At 36.8% G+C, this 22,190-nt stretch overlaps 1 long non-coding RNA gene across 1 annotated transcript in view; it reads right to left on the reverse strand.

Annotated features, from left to right (window-relative positions):
- Positions 1–1,450: 1,450 nt before the first annotated feature.
- LOC113541785 (uncharacterized) overlaps positions 1,451–22,190 on the reverse strand; it is a 39,444-nt gene continuing 18,704 nt past the window's right edge. The window contains exon 4 of the long non-coding RNA XR_003404207.3: positions 1,451–2,031. This is a non-coding gene — a long non-coding RNA (uncharacterized LOC113541785). The remainder of the gene's footprint in view (positions 2,032–22,190) is intronic.

The following is a 22,190-nucleotide window of genomic DNA, read 5'->3' on the forward strand; positions in this document are numbered from 1 at the left end:
AATGTCAGCATTTACTTTCCATTTTGTAACCAATAGCAGAATCACACTGCAAGAGGTAGCAGTAGCCAAACCAGGGACACTATTAGGTTAAAACGGTGAATTATTATCCCAAGTCCTGTCGGATGTACTACACACTTATAACTACATGTTTCCTGTTAGCAGGTGTGGAAAATACTTGATTAATTGTACTTTACTTATTATTAACTAGTTTTTAGTTATTATTAATTACTATACTTATTATTTTGGTTTATTTACACTTTACTTCAGTATTATTGAAATTGAATACTTGTACTCTTATTTGATTACATTTTCAAGAAAAAAAACATTTAACTTCATCAATGTAGAAAAAACTATCAGGAATCGTGCCATCTGCGGTGACCTTCACATGCTAACAATGTAGTTAGCGCTATACATGCCGTGTGCGTATGAATATGGACCACTTGACTGCAGTGTTGAACTTGAGGGATAAGCACCCCTGGCCCTACCTCAGTAAAATGTTTCAATATGCTGAACTTTATCTCCTTCGCTTCATGTTGAGGGAAGTTTTTTGCTAATGCAAAGTGAGACTAGCATCAATTCTAGTAGCTAACATAAATTGGTTAGGCAGCAATTCAAATTCTAGCTAATCGTAAATATTAGTTATTTATAGGATATTTTACTTCTGATTAATTCATTAGCAGACTACGTAGTGATGGTCATGCATATGACCAGCAAACTTATAGAGATATACGTTTTTATATTTTGAATGATGTTTTCAGGCAAAACAACTTTAAAATAAAAATCATCTAACCGTTTTAGATAATAAAAGTTACTTTTCACATGAAAGTGTGACATTAACTCAATTTCAACAATAAAACCTTTTTACTTTTTAATACTTCAGCACCTTTAAATGTAGCAATTTTTTGACTTTCACTGGAGTATGTATTTGGCAGGAAACTTAGACTTTTAACTGAAGATTCTGACAAAATTTACTGTATACTTAGTTATAATTTCTCAGTACATTTTCACAGTGGTTATTGAATAATTAATAATATTACCAAATCATATGCCTTAAGATGAATGACTGCATAAAAAGCTATGACCCTAAGGCGTTAATCTTCTCAGCATTCCACAATACTGTTCATTAGTGTAATATTCACAAAGAATCCAGAGGCTAGAAAGTATCCAGGTTTATATTATACATCATCACAAATGTATGTATGAGAAATGTAAGAGATTTAGCTTGAGAATAGATCAGAAAGAAAATGGTAATTTCATTATATTAGAAATATTCAGAACAAAAACCATCATCTGCTTTTTCATTCACAAATTCACAAACTCTCAATGACGTTCAAGCACCACCGGAAATTCGGTGTTCTATGATACATCTAGGATCATTTGAATCTATGCCATTAATCATAGTAAGAAATGAGGATGCAAAGTGGGTATTAAGTAATACATTTCTCCACTAGAGATTTTTATATAGAAGTAATTTTCTTTATATCATTGACTCAATGTCAGTTAATCAAGGCGGATAAAACCTCTTTAAAACTGGTTGAATGCTGTGAAAATGAGCTTGCCTCAATATCACATGTTGCTAAATCAAAAGCCGGCTTCACAACACATAGGGTATTGATTAGCTTTTCTGCAGCTACACATGACTCCCACACTTCCTTTCAAAGACCATAGGGAGAAAACACAGTGCCCTAAATGACATGGGATATCTCTGTTAACAGAACTGAAGCTATTTTTGATATCTCGATCATTTTTCAGGATCCAAGCACAAGGCAGGAAATGCATAGGCTTTTAGACACAGAGAGAAGCAGGATTTATTCTTTGTAAAATCTGCTCCGTTTTGCTGTAACGGATGAGGTCTGAGACTCAAACTGTCCATGTTGCCTGCAGTGGAAGGCTAACTGTATGTAATTGTGGGATAATGGGATCCAGCGATGCTTTATGGGCTTCAGTTTTCGCTCTGCTCCAAGCAATGACCCTTCCTCCCATTGCTACTCCAGTGAGGATTTGAAGCTGATGCGTGTGAATTTTAGCCTCCTGATGGAATGCAAAGAAAAGTCACTGAAAATTGTTGGCAAAAGCATTTCTACAGCTGCAGAAAAAGGCCACATCTGCAGAATGGTACTGTCAGACAAGCCCACCCAAGCCCACTTGGCTAGTCCACCAGAGAAAGGACATACTTAACACCAAGCACGATGTAGAAAAAAACGCATTGTGTATATAAAATGCATGAATGTAGCTATTAAAGTAATATATAAATTATTCATTATATGAAAAAAGCAGAAGTATGATTAAGAAAATAGGTTAACAAACATTATTCAAACAATTGCAGTCAGCTTGTGTACTTTAGTATTGATATTCTTCCAGTATGAGCTTTAGGATTGCTGTTTGCATACATGGAATGGACGGCACACACATATAATAATTCATAGCTTTTGGGATGGATTCAGCAGGTCAAGTATATGCCAAGGTTCTTATTCTTTATTCTTTCTATTGTCTTGTAAATATGATTCTGATTATTCTAGACATCTTTTGTGTTGTGAAACACTCACTAAAACTGGGAAGTTGAAGATTGGAAAAATGTCACCTGGTCTTTTTCCGATCTTCGACTGTCCAGTTTCGGTGAGCCTGTGTCCACTGGAGCCTCAGATTCCTGTTCTTGGCTGACAGGAGTGGAACCTAATATGTTCTGTGGCTACTGTAGCCCAGTCGCAGCATGTTGTGTGTTCTGAGATGCTTTTCTGCTCACCACGGTTGTAAAGAGTGGTTATTTGAGTTAGCCTTCCTGCCAGCTTGAACCAGTCTGGCCATTCTTCTCTGACCTCTCTCATCAGCAAGGCATTTCCACCTGCAGAACCACTGCTCACCAGATGTTTTCTGTACCACTAGAGAAAATGTTGTGTGAAAATCCCAGGAGATCAGCAGTTTCTAAAATAGTCAAACCAGCCCACCTGGCACCAACAAGTTACTGAGATCATATTTTAGCCATTCTGTGTTTCTTATGAACGTTACCTGAGGCCTTTGACCTGTATCTGCATGACTTTATGCACTTATGTGCTGCTCTCATATTATTGACTGATTAGATAATTTCATGAACGAACAGGTGTATAGGTGATCCATAGGTTACAGATTTATATGGATTTTCACATATATTCAGTAATGAGAATAATTATTAACTTGCAAGTGTGAGAAAAAGAAGAAAAAATGTATCCTTTTACTTTTTTAAAAATCATTTGCGTACTTTTAAGTGTGGCTACTTACGTGTAATTTGCTTGTACTTAATGAAGTAAAATTGCCACAATACCCATAAATATTCACTTTTCTGGAGCATAGTGACTGGATGAATACTGTCTGGATGAAATGCTGGCATATGACACAAGGCTAAACATGATAATACATCTTTGTAATGTTAGTAATGTAATGTAACTTTAAAACTCCAGGAATTTGGGATTATTTCAGGCAAACAGTTTTAAAAGCCTACTCATCTCTGTCATATTAACACAGAAACCGTAACAGGAAGCATAACATCTGCCTGCAAGATGACACATTTTCATCACCAACCCTCAGAAAACCTGCCAAAGGAGAAGCAAGTGGCGCAAGTGACGAGAGAAGGTAAGCACTGCTGTCCAGAACAAGGCCTGCCAAATGCATCCAAACTTTCATTTTAATAGAACCTGGCGTAAAAGCAATCGTGGAGATATTCTAGTGACTTTCCCACGTTTTATTTTAGAGGTGTGACAGTGTTCCTCACAGATGGCAGAAGATCCCTGTGTTCTGTTCAGAGGATAAAAGCAGGCTCAGCAACACTTCCTGACACAGCTGAATGAGTAATTCTACCATGAGACGTCTTTCTCTCATTAAACCATATTTAACTATACATAAGCAGACCATTTCCCACAGAAAACCCTGGCCAGTAAATGCACTGAAAGCCTTTTTCAGCTTTATGCTGCAGGAAACTGGGTTGATCTCATCGATCTTGGCAATCTCAGCTTATTAGGGCCAATTAACAAAAAGTTGTGCTGTATCAGATGAGGTTTCATAATGCCATTTTCACGCTAATCATTTCGGGGTTATGTGCTACGCTTTTAGTCAGACTATATTAATATAGTGTCGTAGCGTGCTGATTGGGAAGACGTATAACCTAGACATGCTTAACGCCTGACAGATTAATCACTCAAATCCGTCCCACTTCCCTCTGGCCCCTGCACAGTAGCAGATACACCCACTGCAGTGACACATCGCACGTTACATAAAGCTAGTTTGAAGCTGTGTGAAGGCTCTTCTATAAATTGACCATGTTGGGAAATGTTCCAGTATACTAATCATAGAGCATTTGACAGACTTGTTTAAGGCTTTAAACTCCTTCCTGCATGTATATTAATATTTTATTAGTAGCATTAATATTAGCAGTAGTACTTCATGACAGAAAATAAGCAAGTTTAAACTGATAGTAGCATTCCTATTTTCATGGTCATGGTGCAAGGGTTTTACAGCACCATAAGATAGCAGCATGATACATTCGTAGTATTTTCATGACCAGCAGCTGGTGAAGAGTGGCTTATTGTAAAAAGTGAATAGGTTAGAGAATGAAACATCATCTAGAGGTGTGGTTGTCTGATATGCTTAGCAACTTTGTTGCCAGATTTGGTGACTTTTTAAACCCCTTTAGCAACTTTATTTCAAAAAAGAGCCTAGCGACTTTTTGAACAGATGTCAGCAACTGTCCTGCACTTGACACAAGTGACCAAGTTACGCTTATGCAAGCTGATATTCCCAAAGACTGATCACCATTGTTACCAATGACCAACCATCACCATCACTGATCACCATTGTTCCCAAAAACCAAATCACTGATCACCATTGTTCTCAACAACCAATCTCTGATCACCATGGTTACCAATGACCAATCACTGATCACCCTGTTTACCAATGACCAATCACTCATAACCATGGTTACGAATGACTAATCACTGATAACCATTGTTATAAACAACCAATCACTGACCACCATTGTTCGCAACAACCAATCTCTGATCACCATGGTTACCAATGACCAATCACTGATCACCATGGTTACCAATGACCAATCACTAATAACTATGGTTACCAATGACCAATCACTGATCACCATGGTTACCAATGACCAATCACTGATAACCATTGTTATAAACAACCAATCACTGACCACCATTGTCCGCAACAATCAATCTCTGATCACCATGGTTACCAATGACCAATCACTGATCACCATGGTTACCCACAACCAATCACTGATCACCATTGTTCCCAACGACCAATCACAGATTACCTTTGTTCCCAACAGCCAATCAATGATCACCTTTATTCCCAACAACCAATCACCGATCACCATTGTTCCCAACAACCAATCACTCATCACCATTTTTTCCTGTGACCAATCACTGATCACCATTGTTGGTCTCACCCGTGTATTCCTTATTCTTCATTTTATACTCTCTCCCTAGCAATATTTACGAGTAATAAAAGTGAGGTATTTCATCCTGTCCATAAGAACAGCATGTTCAGACTCATCTCTGACAGGAAACAGAAGCAAGACTTTGCACTGAACATGAGAATGTCTGGGTTAATGAAAGGGATTAGTGTGATTGGAACAGGTGTGCATGATTAGTAATCAGGGGACTGGGAATGATCTGTCATGGGATTAATCAGGTGACACAGTCTGTAGTTCATTGGCTAGCTGAGGATCTTGGGAAATGCAAGTCGTGATGTGATTCGGTGAGGGTTGTGAAATACTGAGTTTCCAGTGAGGCTGGCAGTAACGTGACGAGCCTTTACTCATGTGCGTTCCTCATCTTTATGAACGCAATACATTTGTCAAGTATGTAATTAGTTTTGTCATAGGTAATTACATTTGTTCCATTTATTCAGTATTTAGGTAAAGCATTTCAAGTAAAGTTATTTTGATATAAATGACCATAAATAGTATAAACATTTTTTTCATTAATGTATATAGTCTTGACAGACAAAGAGCAGTTTTTTATAAGAAGAATACCAGATTTTATGGCAGAACGATGAAAATCATTCTCCTTTTATCTGCTTTTGGGTAAAACCACAGAGGTGTCTCTAGCCTAAGCTTGGGTAAATGTTACACAGCAGGCACTTGACATTTAGCCTGCTCTCTGTGTTTCTGTGTGTGTGTGTGTGTGTGTGTGTGTGCGTGTGAGCAGTGGGTGGACCTAAAAGCAGAAGCCTTCCACTTTACTAGTCCATAAATACCTTGAAGCGACATGTAGAACTCACATCCTTTTGCAACTTATCTCTCGCTTTGGTGTCATATATCCAAGTTTGAGAGGATTATTCAAATATTTCCAGCATTGTGGCATCATCATACATATTCATCACACATTACCCTCAGAACCCTGTCGCTGCTTTGACATGGTTTGATTCCTTTTAGGCGTTTCTACAAGAATGGCATAAAATTATATACAAGGAGTTGAGGGAAAAAAAAGTTGTACTGCAAAGTTAAGCACATCAACTTCTTGAGAACTACCCACTTGCTACTGGCTATGACCTGGTAGTCTAAGGGTAAAAATGAATAAAAGCTTATTTAAAACATATTCAACTAAATTTATAATGTATCAGCTTATGCATGTCAGAAAAATAATAAGGAAAAAGAATATGCATTTGAAAAAAAAATGTATTACTGAACATGAAAAAAATAAAAAATAAAAAAATGTGTAAATAAGTAAAATATTCCCAGTCAGGTTAAAGATTACATGCATGCAATTTTGTTCATCATATCTTACACTCTATGTCTTACATGCTATTTTTCATCTTAAAATAGCATGTAAGATAAAGTAAACCTTAGATAAACCTTCAGAACTAGTGAAGTATTTCCTTTTGGTCCTGTCCAAGTACCAATATCAGTCATAATAAAGATGTACAGGTTTTTTTTTTGGACTGGTCAAAAATTGATGAACAGATGATAGGAGTCTGTCACCAGGTTTGGAGGTCAAGGTACCTGTAGTCACAAGCTGTAATGCAGATAGCACCAAGAGGTCTGCCATGTGTACAAGGTGAGAAGAAGAAAGCCAAAGGTGGATATATGACAGTGGTATTTATTGCAAATATTATGTCATACATCACTTTGTGACTTTGTTGGAAAGTCTAGGCACAAGAAGGTGATATTCACTGTCTCTGGTAGTTAGGAGAGGTGAAATAGAACAGAAGGTTACATGTGTAGCCATGGTTCTACAATTGAATGAATGACCGCTGGCCACTGGGATCACTCGGGTTGATGAGAATGGCTAGAGAATGAATGTGACCAAATGGAGACCTGACCATTTGGGATCATGGTCATTACAAACAGTACACCAGACAGCAGTCAATTTTTTTCTACAAATTTATGTGGCAAATAACAGAAAGAAACAATCCACACTAACTAAAGTTCACTAGTTAGCCCAATGTCTAGAATTCCACAGAAAAAGAAATGCATCCCTGTCACTGAAAGAACAGAGAAGCAGCAATGCTATAAAGGCAGCAGCGATTTTTTTTCCTTCAGCAGGATTACTGCAGTGCACACTTCACAAAAAAAAACCACCAAAGCTATTTTAAAACTCTGTGACACATAAGCCTACAAGGTGAAAAGATGGAAAGTTTTCATTCAATTATTCTACCTGCATTTACTCTCTTATCTTGATTCCCATTTAGACTTGAGTGAAAGACTGTTGTTAGGTCTTAATTTCACATAGTCCTTAACAAAGGCTCCGAAAAACTGATTTAAACACAAAGCTTTCCAAAAGCAGTAACCAAAATGTTCTTCAATTTTAGTCAAACTGCACATAAAAACTGGGTACATGCAGGAAAGGAGAGAGAGAAAAAAGGCCAAAGAGACTTCTAAGAGACTTTTTCCTTGTAAAACTTTTAAATGTGTAATGTCATAATGACGTATTCATCAGCTCTGTCTTTGCATATTTTAAACTATTGAAATCTCTCCTTTCTCTTTCTTTCTATTCATCTGCAAGGTCCTGCATAAAAAGCACATTTTTTACACAGTTGTGAACTGGCTTCTCTGCATCGCTCTTTTTGTGACCTCAGTAGGAGGAGGGACGTTGTGCAGAAAAACTGATGTATTATTGATTCACACTACACAATGCCAGCTTTGTTTGCTAATGACTGTAATTAAAAGAGGAAATAATGAAAAGCAGTCAGGTTACCAAAAAAAACCCATTAACTTTTTTTTTTTTTTTTTAATTTTCCTGTGGCTTTAAGGTATTGAAAAAAGACGCCCCATGACTAATTGTTTTTGCCAAATGTTTTTACAGTGATATACCACAGCGCTGTTGAATTCCTGAATCAGACGTTGTGGATTGGTTTTCTGTAACAGCAAGTTCCTGCTGTAACATAAACGCTCTCGTTCTGATAGGTTATTGTTTCTATAGTAACAGCTCATTCATTAGTGCTTGCATGACCAGACATTCCACATAATCTCAGACTGATAAATGATTAAATGATTAAAACAAAGTGTTGTTATTTCACAAAGAAAAACATGTAACTGTTGATATAGTAAAGTTTTCTATAACGAGAATTTATTTAACATTTATGGAAGGAGTCTCCAATGTCAGAGCGTTGTATTGTGAGAGGACAGAGGAGTTTCTGGATAAAAAGCTAAAAAAAGCTAAAAAGCACAAATGTGTTGTTCAGCTGCTTCCCGTCAGGCCATATCACAGCACTCGGGCTTGGATTATTTTCATATAACAGCAAACCCCATCATATTATATTCCATATATACAATACAAATGATTACTTAATTATATCAGGGTTGGTATCATTCCCAGGTCTCATCAATCATCTGTACACTGGCATTTTTGTGTGTTTCTTGCAGGTATGTTTTGTCTTTGCTGTTCTTATCTTAGTAGGATTTAACAGGAAGTCACAATCAGTAGAACATCTATTATTATAATCATAGTCACAGTCCATGGTAAGTTAGTTAAATACACAGGCAGGGAAGGTAAACTTGGGCACATCCATATCCATTATCTAAACAGTGCTTTTATTAAACAGTCAGAGAACAGAAGAGGACGGTTTGTCCAAAGGTCTATAAGTAGTAGGACAAAGGATATGATTTAATTGAGACCCAGCTAAACTCTACCTCTGTTATCAGCAGCCATGTTGGTTTGGTGCTTTTTCTGCTAGCTAGTTTAATACAAGCAGGGGTGGAAAATATTATTAATGAAATTGAATACACTTAATTAATTACATTTCCCCCAAAAAACATACTTTTTATTTAGACCTTCAAAGTCCTCAAAGGTCTCTTCTTCTCTGATCCAGCCAATGATCGTATGCTATATATAACATGTCAAGAAAAAAACTATCAAGAATCATGCCAATTCATCATACATGGTGACCTTCTCATGCTACACAATGTAGTTAGTGCTATAGCTATCAGTGTGCATCCGAATATGGATAAGCCACAAGGCTGCAGTGTTGAACTTGAGGATGATCGTCCCTGGCCCTACCTCAGCAAAATGTTTCAATGTGCTGGAGTAAAAAGCATGTTGAGGTAAGTTTCACAAATTTTCTAATGTTAACTGGCTATATTTAACTAAGTTAACCTGTTTTCTTTGCTACTGCCAGGTTAGATAACATTAATTCCAGTCGCTAATTAACAGACTATCTAGTGTTAATCACGTATATGAGCAACAAACTTACTTACATTGAATGATGTTTCAAGGCAAACAGCGTAGTTGCTTATATCAGTTTTAGAAAAGTAATAAAAGTTACTTCTGATAAAAGTTTATTTCTGATGACTCAGACTTCCTGTGGTTAGAACTGCAGATTCTTTTGTTCATGGGTTATGTGCGTTTTCCTACAAGACATATCTTTGGAAAAATCTTGACTGGTTTGCTACTCCTGCACAGAATCCGTTAGACTTTTCTACTAAATGTAGAGATCAAGTTACACAAAGTTATATCATTCAAATGTTAGATTTTATGGGGAAAGTGGGAGCACATTACCATCACAGCACATAATACATGAACCTTGAGAGAAACGTGGTGTGCACTAAAATGTTTTCTGAAGCCTCTTATGGATATGTCCTAATTAGAAGGATTTCTAACTGCTCCAAACTGTTTTTCTCATGTAAAATATGGCAATAATTATGATAATTGCTCCTGACTGTGAAAAGTGGTGAGATGCAAATCTAAGCTTGGTTAAATAAAAAAAACAAACCCTTTGCCTGAAAAGAGGATTGAATGTTTCTTGGCTTCAGACGGTAAGCTCATAAGAAAGCAGTGGAGGAGAATATTAAAATCTAGCATTGCCGTCAGCAAAGAGGTCGACATCAGTCCTGATATCAGACACACACACATACACACACACACAGAAACGGTTAGGTAGACAGTGCTTTATTCTCAATAAGTAAGGAATAACACGTGACACACTGTGCTGTTATACAAAAATAATTCATGGCAGGGTGGTGTGTTGCGCCCGATGCGAAGCTGTTGCCACCAGGATGTGGTGGTACACCACGTATCTAAATAAAAAACTTGACTACACCAAGGTTTCTCCAACTTTTTTGTTGGAGAAAAACTGCAAAATAAATTCCCCTCAGTACAGATTTAATTTATTAAACTATTTAAATATTATTATATTTTTTGCTAATAATTATTAAAACTCAATATTAAATATAATAACTTACATTTATGTATACTTGTGTGGGTTCATATTTTCATCACTGTAACAAAATTAGAAAATCACCAACCTCCTGGCTATGCTTCACAGACCCCTGGCAGTCCCTGGATCTCACCTGGAGAACCACTGGATTAAAAAAATTAAGTACTTCAAATTATTTAAAGTATGTTTTAAAAGGTAAGTGCCAAGAATTAAAAATAAAGCTAAGGCTCGTTCCATCATATTTTAATAAAACTCTTCCAAACCATAATACTATTCGGCTGCCCTAGAATTACATAAATGTTTATCTAAAGTCAGGGAAATTGGCCAACCGCCGTAGCCGTTACTGAAAAGAAATATGACGGGTCAGCTCAAGATGTCTTGGAGAAAGGTAACCATAGCAACAAGCTTCTAAAGATGAGGCTTACAGCTGAAAATCTGCACACTTTCCATCTTTTTTCTTTCGATAAAACAACATCCTGCACCTTAAAATACTGGCAATAACGGAGGAAGGATGTATTCAAAAGAAGCTTGAAGTCTTGACAATAGTTACCTGACAATAGGGGAAAGATAAAAGTGTCATTCACTTTATTCTTCTTAAAGCTCCTGAGATGCATCACTGAGAATGAAGGGAAGCTCTTGTCAGTCAGTTTAATATAACACACTGTTTCATGACTAAAGTTTTCCTTTAAATAGTCTCTCACGCCATTTAAAATGTACAGATGAAAGGCTTTGTTTGTCACTGATTAAACCTCTTTGGAGTGTTTAAGGCTGAATAGCTGAAAGATGATAAAAGAGAGGTTTACTGAGGAAAGAAACTTCACAGCACAGGCATGACTGCTATCAGATACAAAAAATGGCCTTCATGAAAGCCACTGAAGAGGGTACACAGTGAAGATAAACTGCACTGCTAAACAAACACACACTCAAACACACACAGTGCATTTTAAGCTGTTGTTCACCTTAATATAACATAATAATTAATAATAATTCATTCATTCATTCAACATTTAGGTCGACCTCTGCTCAGTGTGCTTTAAGGTTTAGACAGCCTTTAGACAGATTTTACACATACAAGTGCAGTACTAATATCGCAATTATCACTTTATAATAATGTAACTTATGGGCAACTATACAGGGATTAAGCAGAAACAACTGCATAGTACTATATTAACACCAAAGTCACTACTTTTAACTACTAATGAATACTGAGTAATTCCTCAGTAAGTAATAATAAAGTAATGGTTTGGTGGTTTGTTATGAACTAAGCAATAATTACTAAGTTGTATATAGCTCCTGAAAAACTTCTAACTATACCAATTAATTCAGCTTCTGAAATGACAAATGGCATGAATTTTGAAAATTAAAAAAAAAATTATTATATACATTAAATGCAATTCTTTTTTCTGTGATGTATTTAATTAATATACATTTTTGTCTATATTTGTTCTTTGTTTTGAAATTTCTAGGGGTAAGATTTGTCTTTAAAAACATGTCATTCAAAATTATGATTTTATATCTCAAAAAATACAAATTTTATGTAAATTAGGGAAAGGTGAAGTAATGATTTAGGTAATGTTCTAGATAGATAGGCTAGACTAATGTTAGTTTGCTGGTAAAAGTTAGTTGCTTATTAGGAATTTAAGTATTTCAGTTGTACTTATCTCATTTTTTTTCCATTTTGTCTCCACTTAACTCTACTCCTCATCTCTTCACTTCCTAGACGCAAGTGTGGTGGATGATTGTGAATGGCTAGTGTCTAATTCTAAAATCTGTTTTTTTTTTTTATTATTATTATTTGAATTTAAGGTTCTGATTCTCAAAACCCTAACCTGCAGCGTCAAATTGTATGTTTTTAGAGCCAAATCTTATATCTATAAAGTTCAAAATAAAGATAAACATTGGCAAATAGTTAAATGTATTCAATACAACTCAGAATAAAAGAATTTTAATTTAATGTGATGGATATTTGATTCAAATATATGAAATTCATATTTAAATATTTTTGTCAGCTTCCATGATCCATACTCAAATGCTGTTTTACCTACCCACTGAGCTACTAGCCTACTCCAGCACTTCAGTAACTACAATATAAATGTTTTTTTATTCTTAAATAAAAAGCCTTAGAGGAGGCCAACACACCCCACATTCATCACTGTGCCTTCTGAACTCTCTCTGAACTGTTATATGTGGCAGTATGAGCCACTCTGCACACTGACCTACAAATGAGGCCCTAGCAAAGACATTAGTGTCTAGTAGAATAGATTTCTTGCCTTGGATCATTGTTTTCTGATGGAGTAAGTGTGTCAGCTTTCCTTCTAAATAATCACCAATCACAAAGAGTTGGCTCACATAAATACATCACTCTGTGTATGTGTCTTTCTTCTATAGACTTTGAGATATCTTTTCCAAATATTATCAAATGAGTAATTTATATATGTTAGTTAATGACTGGAGTGTTATTGTGTCATTCTCTATGAAGGACAGTAATGTAAAGTGAAACACATGATAACTCATTATAATGTCTAGTTAGCTAGTAGTTCTCCAGGACAGATATACTCATTATTTATGTAATTATTTATTATAATTATATAATTGTTGTAATTATTGCTTAGTTCATAACGAACTATCAAACTATTACTTTATTATTACTATGCTAATAGTAATAGTACTGTAGCTAATAGTATTGACTAATAATTCTAATACTAAAGAATATAGTACTATTCATTCATTTCTGCTTCAATCCCTGCATGGTTTATTGAATTTTATTGTAAAGTGTTCCCGTCCTGGCTTGTTAGGAAGCTGGGGGCAGAGTGGAGGATCTGTCATGATACAGCAGGCTTGTTATTTTTGCTTGTTACTACTGTTATTTATTATTTTCAAGGTGACCTGACATTTGTTCTCAAAGCAGGAATCTTTCTTATAGTCCCACACTCAGTTCTTCTAACATGTTGCTTTTGAAAACAAGACTCTACAGGTTTCATGAGGAATGTTTCAGGTTTGTAGCGAGAGAGGCAGCCTACAGCTCTTCACTTGATTTCAGTTCTCCTGCCAAAACACAAGTTTAAAAAGATGCGAGTTTGGAAAACACTTGAGAAACCAAATTTCACTGATGGCCTGTCCAGGTTCTTCTCAGCTCTCAATTAAAGAAACTTAAATTGATTAGGAGTCCAATTCATTTCCTCACTTTAATGTGTTTTTTTTTAAATATGTAATGACTTGAAGTAACCTAATTTCTGTAGCAGGTCCAAATAGATCTGTTGCTGCACTAGGTCATTAACTAGCGACGCATAATTAGCTGTAGTTTAGACTTAAAAGCTTGAGAGAATCTGTTCAGCGCTGTTCAGTTTCCTCCAGCCACCCATTAACAGATACACACTTACACTTCTTACTGATATCATAAATTCATATATTTTTACGCCCATTAATGCTGGCTCGATGTTTTTCCCTGCTTCGCTTCTTTGAACTCTTCCCAGAAGCCTTTGTAGTTCAGACTAGCATTCAGGCCTCTGCTAAACCAAAGGAAAGAAATGCAGCATTATATTATATTCAGGTCTGTGAGGAAATAAACAGCACTGCTTATGGTTTGAATTACCGCTCCATTCCACGGCTCTGCCAGAGGCTGATAAGACATCAATGTCAAAGCCGCTGTGTCTCGCACACATGTGCACACAAACGCACACACAGTCACACAAACACTGAATTAAAGATAGTTGGTGAGCTTGCTGGATTCTGACATGAGAAGAAATCCCAGTGTGGGGTCTTAAATGCTGCAGACGTCAGATCTGAGCGGTGAATGAGGCACTGAAATATGCAGGATGTAATTTCATGGATATTGATTTGAACAGGAAAAAAACCCATGCATACTGCATCTCAATGGGGAAGCATCTCAGACTAACCATCACACTCATCCTATTTGAACATTTTGATGGATTGTATCACTGTCAGTTGTGATATTGTATAGTATATATGAGGTAAACATATATGAGGCTGACAATTTTATCCAAAGTGACTTACAACTGAGCAGTTGAGGTCGAGGGACCTAACCATGGTGCTGGATTTTGAACTCACAACCTTCTGATCAGTAGCCAACTGAGCCACCACTTCTCAATATTGATGTCACCACTTCTCAATGTTCTTGAACAGCAGGGACAACATCAGTGTTTAAAGTGGTTTCTTTATTTTTTACTCAACAGTCTCTCAAATGTAAATATTTTGTAGCTCACCACTTTCCTACCTTTGTTCCTACCTTTTCCCTTTTCTCATTATCTTGTGCCTACTTGCCTTCCCCCCTTTTTCCACCATACTTCATCAGATAACAATCTAAAGACAGGAATGAATGAGATCTACTGTATTTAGATTTATAATATTCTGTATTGGGTTTTGATGCATGTCACCCAGATCACACATCATATTAATGTTCATGTGAAGATTTCATATAAGGTGACTTATATGAAATATGAAATGTAGGGCTCTATTTTCATCTGTTTTCTATTTTCATTAATCCACTTCATTGAAGTAGGTGGAGTGGTGCAAAAGGGGGTGTGAAATTCAAAATCCACCAACACGGGGGGATTTTTCAGCATATTTTGGTCCAGAAATGCACATAAATTACAGCTTCAGAGCACAAGACACAGTGATAAGACACAGTGATATTTTCCTGACTTGAAGACTGCAGATCTTTTCCCCTTTTTTCTTCCTGTGTTTTGTGGAAGTTCACTATTTATGTCACCCTTTTCAAATATAACTAGACAACTTCATTCAAATACGAACTAAGTACAACATATTTAAAGGTGCAATAGTCAATTGTTTTTGAAGCACAGCTTTTTTTTTTTTGGCTCACAGGTGCTCACAGGAGAATTATCTGGCTGTGCTGGGGGCTTACCGGTTTTAGCCATAATGTTTTCTTTCTGAACAGACTGAGATGGGGCAGAGTGAAGAGGCATTGGTGAGTGTCTGTAAAATGTTTTCCAGTTTATTTGTAAAAATATGAAATACGAAAATGGCTATTGCACCTTTAATTATATCATCAGTAACAACTAAGAACAAACAACTCAATTGTAGCTACCAGTTTTCATGAATTGCCCCTTTTGTTCCGCTTTTTCCATGTTCAGTGTGCTTTTGTTCTTGTGTAGGTTTGGTTAACTTATTGGTTTTTGTTGGTTCAGTCAATTATCTATGCCACCTGTTTGTCATTTCTAGCTAATCATGCTATGTATATATTTCCAGTTTTGTTTGCCATTTATGTACTTCGTTAGTGTATCTTCGTTCAGTGTTATGTTCTATATTCTGTGTTTTTTTGTATAGTTTTTAATTATGCATTTTTATATATTCTTTCATGCATTTATTTTCAAGTATACTGTATTTCATGTACCTCTTTTTTTTTCGAGCCTGGCAAAAGAAGTTTGTATTTTAACTGGTATTTAATGAGAGTCACATAAGTGACAAGTAAATTTCATATAAATCCATTAAAAATAACGTCAGTCAAATCATTAAACAATTTATTTACGTTATAGTTAGCAGTATCAGTGCTGTTAGGATATTAAAGGTATTCTTCCTCAATTTTGCACTCTCCAGGATTACAATGCACTTTCCCTTTTACGTTTAGGCCCACTCTTTAAAGATGATCTCAATATCATTCAAAGATCTAATAACTCTACATACTCCTACATAAATAAAACTGTAAACATTTTAAACTTTGAAATTGTTATTCTCTGTTGGGGCTGGCATGAAGCTGATAAAGATAGATAAAGCTCTGAGGCACAGGGCTTTATTTCTCCTGCGATATGTAGGCCTAGTGATTTGTTTAAAAAAATATATTGCATTTTACAGAGAAAGTCATCTTTCAACTCTTCAAACAATTGTGTGCTTGTAAAGCAATCAGAGATAATTAGATACAGTGATACAGTGATCAGTGAGCATTCAGTTCCATCGATAAAGACACAAAGTGAGAATTTGGCATTTATCATGTTTAGGAAACAAACTATTAAATATAGCTCACATACTTAAAGACCTAGAAAGCACAATATAGCAGGAATCTTATTTTATAGAGTTTATTCTATGCATTGTTATTGACAGTTATCATATACAGTTTGCAGGTGGATAGTATTAGATTACATTATTATTACATACATACATTTACATTATATTTACTCAAGTAATATTTTGAATAGCTGGTTGTAAGGGTATTGATGCTGAAGGATATTGGGGGAAAAAACTTTTTTCTTTTTTTTTTGGCAGTTTTTGACAAATTATCTTGTTCTCTAGAAATGTATTAGTTTCTTTGCCAGTAAGATTCTCACTGTGAGGTGATTACTGGCTGAGACGGATTTTTTTATAGACAGTAAAACAGTGATTTAATAGAGACAAAGCATCACTTGATGCTCCTGTGTATAAAGCATAATATTTTGTGCCTGAATCCACTTGGGAGTTGCATTAAGTTGTAAATATGTCTATGATAATTCAGACTATTAGCATTAGCCCTGTCACCCAGTTAACAAGAGAAAGTCCCATGCATACTCTTAATGTTCATTTACAGGCAAGATGTGCACCTTCATTATTTTGTAATACATATAATAATACACAAGTTTAAATCATTTGCGTGTCCATTTGTCCTTGTTCTGTAACATAGATATGACCCAGTGTCTTACTAGCAGCTATTAACCTCAAGGTCTAAACGTCATTTAGGTGACTAATTTTAAGTTTAATTGAGTCATTATTTTCTGTAACTAACTTTTACTTGACTAAGACTTTTGACTTAGTACACTCACTATTATACTCAGTACAAGCTCTGAAACCAGACTTCTCTCCCACATGATGACCACCATCCTGCATTCTTCTCTGACATGCACTTCCTAGGACAGCTACACATATTTTCAGAAGGGTGCAAACTGCCCACTTCTGTATATGTGTCCTAACTGATCTAGCCATCCAGCAGAGAGAATTACTGAGCCACTCAGAGCTATGGATGACTGGGATATCGCTGGAAATCATAGCTGTAGGACACTGTATTTCTAGGCAATTGCATGACTCCTGAGCCCAGACAGCATTTCTAAAGCTTATAACCCAGACTGCTCAAAGCTGACTGGTGTAATTCATCTTCTTATAGAGTATGGAGTATAGTAGAGGGAATAAAGCAACAGCCAGACTTGCCACTACCAGACTTTCTTTCAGCTGCTGAATTGATGCACTGTGGTGTAAGTCACAACTCTTACAGGTCAAAGACAGGATCAGCATTACAAGTCTAAAGAATAGTCAAATCTTTAGAACCAGTCAATTCTTTAACACTGAGAGCTGACTCACATATCTGAAGAGCCCTAACAGATGCTTTCATATTTTTGAAGATGAAAACTCAGCAGTATTCATGACTACCTAATGCCATTAAACACATACAGTTCATCTGTGTGTGATGACGGCAATGTGAGGTTGTGAATGCACTGCTGCTTGTTGTAATGATGCATGCAGTGTATTGTATTGTATTGTATTGTATTGGGGAACTCGATATCAAGATTTGAGGCCATTTTGTTATTGACGTTCTCCTGCTCCACCAAAATCTAGAGTCAGAAAGTCGACAAGATATAGTCTATAAGCTATAGGCTACTATCTAGGGAATTTTTAGAGTAACCCTATAATAAGCAGTCAAGCGTCAAAAGCATACAGTCATCCAGTGTACAGTTTAGCAGCTCATGAGCACAGAAGAGCTAATATCACCAGGGTTGCCAGGTTTCAATCACATTTCCAGGCACACTACTCAAAAGCCACACCAAAATCTAAAACTAGCCCAAAAAAAAATTGGGCATTAGAAAAGAGAGATACATTTTTCTCAGCCTTTGCATGGGAAACAAGGTCACTGTGATGCACACACTAATGTATGGACATTATTTACTCCATATCCCCCTCTCAATCTTTGCAGTATATCTTACAGTACAAATAGTTCTATATATCATAGGCACACTGTCTGCACTTATACTTTGCCTTTGTTTGCAGAAATTTATCAAGTTGGATATTTATCCAATTATTATCTTTGTGGCCGCAGAGCAGCATGATTTCTGCTCCAATGGGAAAAGATTGACTACTGTGGCCAGGTTGAGGGGAAAAAAATGGCAATGAGCTATTTGGGAGCCAAAAGAACTGAACTGAACCAACTGACTTGCTGAAAAGAGCTGAAATTCCCATCACTTCTATTGAAGCTAATGCTTCTATTGATTTAAATTGTAAAGACAACTATAGTCTTATATGGTGTACCTATACATTATTTTTGGCTGATGGAGATTCATCAGCTTTCATGTTGATCACATATTCCCCTAAGTCTAAATGTACCTCGCAGTATTGATCCGAATGAAAACCCCCTTGCATGTAGTCATTAAAGTTAATTGTGGCTGAATCAATAACTGTGTAACACAGGTCACAAAGAAAGGATATCAAAGATAATTTAGCTGTATGGACTTCTAGAGTATGCAGTCCTTTCACTTAGAGGAAGGCAGCTGCAGTGGCACACGGAGCTTATTAGCATGTCTATTAAAAGCTTCATTGAGATTTTGGAAAAGACTCCTAAATGAGTTTAGAGCTTAATTGGGGGCATAAGCACTTTCTCGATTTTTCCTTCCTGAATATTTCAAAGTGTGGCAGTTTTCATTGAGGGACGCTGTCTCAAAGCCGGCTGTAAAGCCTGGAGATTTTGATCGGTGCTGTTGCCGTCATGTAACTTTGGCTGTCATTAATCTTCACTGTCATTTCACAAAAAGAGGACAGAGAGACATAGGGAAAGTGATCCAGCTCATGCTCAGGGTGACATTTATTAACTATTAATATACACTGTACAGAGCTAGAGAGCCAATTTAAATGGACTGACAGCTTTGAGCCACTGGGATTGCTAGCGTGCAATCTTTGAATTGTGCCTGGATTTTAAGACACTATAAAAATGAGACTTATTAAAGTAAGAATCACAGAATAATGCAACAAATGCAAGGAGATTTCCTCTGAAGCAAAGCACTGAGAGCTATTTTCCATGGTTCTCATTGTATTAGAGTCTTAAAAGTCGAATTTTCCTTTTCATTGAGACATTTTATTGCGCTCCACTATCCAGGAGGAAGTGTTCCCACTTTGCCGTCATCACCTCATTATCCACTACCCCCTACCCCCTAGGCAAAATGAGGGGGTGAAGAGAGAGCAAAGGCCAAACACAAGCGCAGCCTTTTAATCCTCTATGTAATTAAATCTGTCGCTGCTAATCACTGCTGACCATTGCCATGGCAACACGCAAAGGGGTAATTAGGGGGCAAATGAGAGTTGAACTCAGGGGGCCAAATTGACAGTGTCAGATACCGACCCAGCTCTACACAGACTTAAATGACAGCGATCACCTTCAGTGAAAGTGGCATCAGAGACACTGTTTTCCTATGCACTCTCCTGCAACCATTCATTACAGTCCTGATCAGTGGGCACGGCTGGTGATCGGTGGCAGGCCTGTGGGAGGAAGCGTCTCTGCTTCTCTGTTGTCTCATGCGGCGCAGGTGGCAATTTGGAGCGCCGGGTCCCTCAGGTGCACTGCGCAACCCTCAGCATGTAATTCAGCTTCCCCAAAACAACCAGCAATTTTAATATCATTTGCACATGACACTTTTGTTTGTGCAGTGAAGCTTAATGTTGGGTTTGAGCTCCCGGTTTGGTTTGAAGATCTGCCAGACTGGGACTTTTCTAACACAGCATGTAGGCGTTTGTATATTAGTGGGCAAGCTGTGAAATAATGGACTAAACTGAGACATTGTCCTAGTACACACGGCACGAGAGCGATGCTAGGAGGCATGCTACTCCTGAGGGTTGGAAAGATAATAAAGAGAAAGGAGAGCATTTCAGTCTTTGATGTGGGGGAACAATTCTCTTGTCTTGTCCAACCCACAATGATTTGCTTGAATATTGAAGCTTGCTTTTAAAGCAATCACACAGCACTTTATTAAAATGAAATTCCAGGCTGATTCTCCAGATGTTCTAACAAGTGAAGCTGTGATTAATATCAATTGCTTCTTAGGTAGCACTGAAGGTTTCTCTTGGGACAATAGTTATTACGTCATCGGAAAGATAAAAAATAAAAAAATCTGGAGTTTATTGTAATATCTGCAAGATATACAATTGGTCATACTTTGTAATACAGCTTATTTTATAATTAAATTGTGTTAATAAATGTTAACTACTGGGGGAACAATTCCTTCCTGTGGACATTCAATAGTAATAGAGGATAAGGAATAATTCAATTCAAATACTTACTACTACATTCACTCATGATTCGCTCTTGCATAGTTTCTACACTCCTAAAAGAGGGTTCTTTTGATTATTAAGGGATCTTAGCTTTGCATTTCCTTTCTGAAACACCCTGTACTAAAGTCCAATATATAACCTTTAAGATACCACTCTAAAGGTAAGAAATGAAGAACCATTAAAACCATTAAGGTTTTAAATATAGCTTTTATTTCTAAAACTGCAGGTTCCTATGGAACGGTATTGTTAAGTGTTACCCACATTTGCAGCCCGTGCTACCTGTGTTAGTAACCAAGCGGTATAGGAGGCAAATTTTTTTTCGGTAACAGAGAGATTTCTGTTCCCTTTACATTTTATAATATAGTGCCTTTTGCCATAGAGCCATAGAACTGTCTTGAAAGACCACGAAAAAAATTGATGGTGTAAATCAATATTGTGCTTCATGAGTCATAAATCAATACACTATATCAATATCCCTTATTTCATAAGTCAAGCTTCTTTATTTTCATAAGATTGGAAGTTGCAGTTGAATGTCTGTGAGTCTGTGTGTACTAAATGTTGTATCAGTCGCTGCTTTGTGTGTTGTGGTGCAATTAATACAAAGAAGGCGAGCAAATGTTATTGATTTTTCATAATGCTGGATAGCTTATGAATAAGGAGCAGAGCATTATGTGTTTTTCAACCAGAGCACTGTGGAGGTGCTATTTGCACTCAACAGAAAGAGATAGTGTTGTCAGATCTCAGCGCTTAACAGTGGCACTGCTTCTTGGCTTGACTGAAAAGACTTCTCTACTAGAACTAGAAGCAGTGAACCCATTTGGCAGACGACTCAAAGCCACTGTGTGGGAAGATCTGCCTGGCACTTTCAATCAAAAGACAAATGAAAAACACTGGTGGACTCTCGAGACACACAATGATAAGTACATCGGTAACGGCGCCAGAGTAAACAAAACGCTAGGCAACTCTCTGCTTTCAAAATCCCTGTTTTGTGCGCATTCGATTCGTTTATGCTTCCCAGCTACTTGTTTTCCTTAACTCGAGTTTAGTCCAAGAGGTGAGTCATGCTCCAGTTCCTGAGCTGTTGTAGTAGAAGCGACTGCTCTCCACAGTTCAACACCGCAAGGAGCTCTACCTCAGAGCTAAGTGCACTGTGCCATGTTTCCCAATCAGCCTGACTGGAATAGGAAAGCAACCCGAACCCAGCCCCAGTGGAGCTGAGCTCTGTAAAACACTCTGGCAACCGAGCACGCAGGTGTCAGAACATTTAAAGCCATTTTCTCCAGAGGGAGTGA

This window comes from Pangasianodon hypophthalmus, chromosome 15, assembly GCF_027358585.1.
Source record: "Pangasianodon hypophthalmus isolate fPanHyp1 chromosome 15, fPanHyp1.pri, whole genome shotgun sequence".
NCBI classification, from domain to species: domain Eukaryota; kingdom Metazoa; phylum Chordata; class Actinopteri; order Siluriformes; family Pangasiidae; genus Pangasianodon; species Pangasianodon hypophthalmus.